Source organism: Myxocyprinus asiaticus, chromosome 39 (genome assembly GCF_019703515.2).
Source record: "Myxocyprinus asiaticus isolate MX2 ecotype Aquarium Trade chromosome 39, UBuf_Myxa_2, whole genome shotgun sequence".
NCBI lineage: Eukaryota > Metazoa > Chordata > Actinopteri > Cypriniformes > Catostomidae > Myxocyprinus > Myxocyprinus asiaticus.
This window is the reverse complement of record NC_059382.1, coordinates 6,134,741-6,140,740: the sequence shown is the minus strand read 5'-3', so window position 1 is coordinate 6,140,740 and position 6,000 is coordinate 6,134,741.

Genomic DNA, 6,000 nt, shown 5'->3' with positions numbered 1-6,000 from the left:
GGCACTTAGTGGCCAAATACACACAAAAAAGTCTTTAGTCAGGTGGGAACATGCAGCCACAACACTCTCTGCTGTCTCTCTCCCATACTGAAGATCTGGTGTGCCTTATCATGTATCCCTCCACCATCACTAATGAGAGACAGGTGTTAGAGTAATCACAATACAGGTGACGAGCCTTACTGCTCTCCCTCTCCTGCAGACAGACACATGACCACTCCACCCCCCCCACCTCCAAGCCACAAACACCCACCGCTGACTCAGGCCACTCAGCCTGCCAACTACCCACCATTTCTGAAGAGAAATTCATCCACAACCATCTGCGCCCCCGGTCTGTGGATCACCTTGTATTTAAAGGGCTGAAGAGCCAGATACCAATGGGTTATCCGTGCGTTAGTATCCTTCATGTGATGGAGCCATTGCAGAGGAGCGTGATCGGAACAGAGGGTGAAGGCCTGCCCCAGCAGGTAGTAGTGGAGGGTAAGAACAGCCCACTTAATCACAAGACACTCCTTTTCAATGGCACTGTACTTTGTCGCCCTGAAGGAGAGCTTGCGACTAATAAACAGCACCGGCCGCTCCTCCCATCCCACCTCCTGCGAGAGCACCGCCCCCAGCCCCCTGTCAGATGCATCCGTCTGCAAAATAAATGGCAGAGAGAAGTCAGGAGCATGTAAAAGCAGCCTCCCACAAAGTGCAGACTTTACCTTAAGGAAAACCTGTCGGCATGACTCTGTCCACTGGACCGGATCGGGGGCCCCCTTTTTAGTACGGTCAGTCAGCGGGCTGATGACATCAGAATAGCTAGACATAAACCTTCAGTAGTAGCCAGCCAGCCACAGAAACTGCCTTACTTCCTTTCTGGTCTTGGGCATTGGGCAGGCCACGATTCTGTCAACCTGTGGACTCATCTGCCTGTGACCCAAGTGGAACTCCAGATACCTAACTTCCACCTGCCCAATTGCGCACTTCTTCGGGTTGGCTGTGAGTCCCGACTGTCGCAGCGCTCTAAAGACAGCCTTCAGATGTTGCATATGCCGCCGCCAGTCATTACTATAAATAATAATGTTGTCTAGATATACGGTGGCATATGCCATATGTGGTCTGAGGATCTTGTCAATGAGGTGCTGAAACGTAGCCGGGGCCCCGAACAAACCGAACGGAAGAGTCACGAATTGGTGTAATCCGAACGGAGTAGAAAAAGCAGTTTTTCTCTGGATATTGGAGTTAAAGTGATCTGCCAATAACCCTTTGTCAAGTCCAGCGTCAAGTAAAATTGAGCCACGCCCAACCGATCAAGTAACTCGTCAATTCGCGGCATTGGGTAAGCATCAAATTTGGACACCATGTTCACTTTCCGGTAGTCCACACAGAACCAGACCGACCCGTCACTTTAAGGAACCAGAACCACCGGACTGGTCCAATCGCTGTGCGACTCTTATATTACACCCATCTCGAGCATTGCCTCTAATTCTTCCTGAACAACCTTTTTCATGTGTTCAGGAAGATGATGGGGCAGCTACAAACCACCACCACTGGGGTGGACTCGATATGGTGCTCTACGAGGTTCGTGCAACTGGGAAGGTGTGAGAACACGTCAGCGAATTCCGCTTGCAACCGGGCTATGTCTGTAAGCTGCGATGGTGAGAGGTGGTCTCCACAAGGGACCAGAGTGAATGAATTTGGATAGGGAGTCACCTACGGCTCAAGCTCTGCCCTATCTGTTCGCTTGGAAATGCTGTTCCTGCTCCAGGCGTAACTCCATCAGGGCTCGATGCTGGTTTTCCTGGATGCTGGCGAGGGACTTGACAACTTCAAACATCCACCGTTGAAGATTACATAACATCCTCCAAAGCCGGGTTTTCGGCACCACTGTAATTTGTTTACTGTGAAAACTATTTGTAAACCATTGCAATTCTGTTTGGTGATGCACAAATCATATACTTTACCTATAAGGATTTGGCAGAAAGAAACAATTAAGACCAAACAAGTCAGAAAAACTAAATAACCAAGCAAGATTGCTTCTCCAAAGTCATCTCTATCTAAGTAATCTCCATTTATTCACCTCATTTCTCTGAGGCAGACATGCATTCATTCATATTTCATGTTGTTTCAGCAGTATTTTGGATTCATCTCATTGTCAGTCATCCATGTATGATGTACAAGCTTCCTCCATTAGACGGATGAACAGAACAAAGATGCAGAGACAATGAACTCACTTAATCAAACAACAGCTGTATCGCCGGGCCTTTTGACTCTGATGTTTAATTTTTGGAGTGTTTTCTCTGATAGCTACATAGTGTTTTGTATGGGGTAGGCCAGGTTAACCGGAAGTGGCACGCTGTTTCTTCGCTGCTGTTTCCACTCAGTCATATCTGCATGCGACACAAAATCACGGTCCTTCCATAGAAGTTTATTAACAACATTCATTAGTGCAGCAAATTCAAACTCAACTACATACACACGCAACACCTACCGCCGTATTACAATACATCAGCTGTCACATTAGGGCTGGGCAGTTTTTCCGATGTTTCCGATTAATCTGAATTTGCTTTTTTCAATATTTTTTTAAATTTTTTTTTTATCGAGAAATCAATATTTTGCAAAAAATATTGCAAATGCTAAAGTTAGATACGTTGTAAATCCACCAAAGGCTGAATAAGGAAGAGAAAAAGAATTCATAGCAGTTGTCTTAATACCACTCCTGATCTGATCAGCTGCACGTGTGTGGCGCGCTCCAAATGAACGTGACAGGTTAACAACATGGAGACTGATATAAAAGACAGCGATAATATTCCCAGTACAATTGTAAACAGTGTGATTGTAGCTCAGCTTCGTCCATCATGTAGGTATACACCAGCCTAAGACCACAACTGGCCTCGGCGTAAGCATGTTGATGAACGGTCTCCTTTCTTTTCTTTTTTACCCATAATACAGCGTTAGTTATGTGACAGATATAGGGCGCTTCATTTTAAATCATGGAGAGGCTATATATGGGAGAATCAAACATCCGCTGTTTCTTTTGTCGTGATGATTCAGATAGATCGTTAATTATTGCTTTGTTCTGCATCTATAGCCAACATTTGGCAAACAATCATTTTGACAAACTTTGCTAGATGAATTGTAATAATAAATTATTTCATATTGCTGCGCTGCTCCATGTGAACCGCTAGCGGGCGTGTCTCTATCTGCAGGGGTTTATGAATATACACACAAATTGTTTGATATACAATGAGTACTTTCTAGATAAACTTGATAATTTATAGATATTGATTTCTAGATAACTTTCTAGATAGACTTGGTTTAGATAAAATGATTACCTACACTGGCTAAGAATTATTTAGCAATTTTCTTATTCTGTTATTTCTGTACATCTGGGCTTATTAGATTTTAATTTATTTTACTTTTACACTCTGTTGACGACTTTCCCTTTTGGTGCATTTCTACAATTTTCTTGCACACCTTTGTTTCCTATACTGGAAAGGACTTGGATTTCTCTAACCAGGTTGCCTTGCATTCTAATAAAGAACATACAATTTGAATCATGTTGGAGTACATTTAAAAGTTGAAAAAATGGAATCGTGAATCATCCATAAGTTTGATAAAAATTTAGATTTTATTTTCTTGCCATATCGCCCAGCCCTATGTCACATCTATCTGACACAACACTTCACAACTTCTTTCATTGTTATGAATCGGGCGACAGTGAATTGGCCAGTCACACATCTGTTTGTAGACAGTACCTTTATGTGTTTTTTAATGCACTCTTACACTGACGGGATGTTCAAATGGGCCAAGACTATTCAAACTTCAAGTGTCAAAAAAATTAGATTAAAAGAAATTAGTTTAAACTTTCAAACTGAATAAACTTGACAAACTTTACCTATCAATTCTGTCATGTTCTCACTTTGTTCATACCTGAAGCAAAAATCTGATTGTTTTGGCCTACCTGGCTCATTTTGTAGTCAGAAAACAGAAAAAAACAACATTATTTTTTTCAAATACAATCCAAACCACATTACACAACAGTTTCAATCCTCTAATTTGATTTGACAAGCACAGTTTCAAGAGAGATTATATTTTGTGTAACAGCGCTGGGACACTTCACTAATTACATTAACATGCAGCCTCATAATTGTAGGATAAACAAATAAATCATTTGTTTTCGGAATCTACCAGCATTTAATCCACCATTATAAGTAGCAACATGCTATATGTAGTTAGTTTTGGAATTGCATTCCTCCACCAATTATATGTAGGGAATCTGCATAATGGTTAGCTTATGGCTTTATGCCTACATCATTTTCCAAGCATTAATGCAAGGACTTTAGCTCAATAAGGGAATTAACGATTGATTTAGGGAATATTAAAATAATTAAGGTTTATGTTCCGATCAAACAACCTCTTTCATTGTTATGAATCAGGTGACACTGAATTGGCCAGTCACACACTTGGCCGCCAAACACTATCCATTCATAGACTTTATACCTTTATGCATTTTTTAATGCACTCTTAAGCACACAAAGGATATTTTTCAGTCTCTGTGACTCTAGACTTGTAAGACCTGACCTATGATGCCTTAAAATGCTGCCTAGAGAGGTAGCTCTCTAGGTTTTGGATCAGCGCTAGTTTGGCACAAGCAAGCATTTAATAATAATAATAATAATAATAGTACAACAGCATCTTTTTTTGTGCAGTTAATGTTCACATTAACCATCAGAATGGGGAAAAAAATTTGATATCAATGATTTTGTTGGGACTCAGCCTCAGCTTTCTGTTCTTGGCTGACAGAAGTGGAACCAGACATGGTCTTCTACTGTTGTAACCCATTTGCCTCAAGGTTTTACAAGTTGTGCATTCTGAGATGCTATTTTGCTCACTACAATCGAACCACAGACTGTTGTGCGTGAAAATCCCAGGAGATCAGTATTTAAAGAAATACTCAAACCAGCACGTCTGGCACCAAAAATCATGCCACGGTCGAAATCACTGAGATCAATGTTTTTCCCCATTCTGATGGTTGATGTGAACATTAACTGAAGCATCTGACCCGTATCTGCAAGATTTTATACATTGCACTGCTTTCACACGATTGGCTGATTAGATAATTGCATGAATAAGTACATGTACAGATGTTCCTAATAAAGTGGTTACTGAGTGTGTGTGTGTGTGTGTGTGTGTGTGTGTGTAGTTGTGCTCAAAAGTTTGCATACCCTTGGAGAATTGATAATATATGTATCATTTTTAAAGAAAATATGAGTGAGCAGGCAAAACACATTTCTTTTATTTCTTATGGGATTCATATTCAACTGTAAGTTATAACAGAATGGCACAATCATAAAACATGGCAACAAAGAAAAAAATGAAATGACCCCTGTACAAAAATCTGCACACCCTTAGTTCTTAATACTGTGTATTGCCCCCTTTAGCATCAATGGCAGCATGCAGTCTTTTGTAATAGTTGTCTATGAGGCCCCAAAGTCTTGTAGGTGGTATAGCTGCCCATTCGTCTTGGCAAAATGCCTCCAGGTCATGCAAAGTCTTTGGTCGTCTTGCATGAACCGCACGTTTGAGATCTCCTCAGAGTGGCTCAATGATATTAAGGTCAGGAGACTGTGATGGCCACTCCAGAAACTTCACCTTTTTCTGCTGTAACCACTGGAGGGTCAACTTGGCCTTGTGCTTTGGGTCATTGTCGTGCTGGAAAGTCCAAGAGCGTCCCATGCGCAGCTTTCATGCAGAAGAATCCAAATTGTCTGCCAATATTTTCTGATAACATGCTGCACTCATCTTGCCATCAATTTACACAAGATTCCCTGTGCTTAAGAGCTCACACACCCCCAAAACATCAGTGAGCCACCACCATGCTTCAAAGTGGGGATGGTATTCTTTTCACTATAGGCCTTGTTGACCCCTCTCCAAACATAGCGCTTATGGTTGTGACCATAAAGCTCTATTTTGGTCTCGTCATATTGTAACAGGGCTTTTTTGTGGCACTGGTGC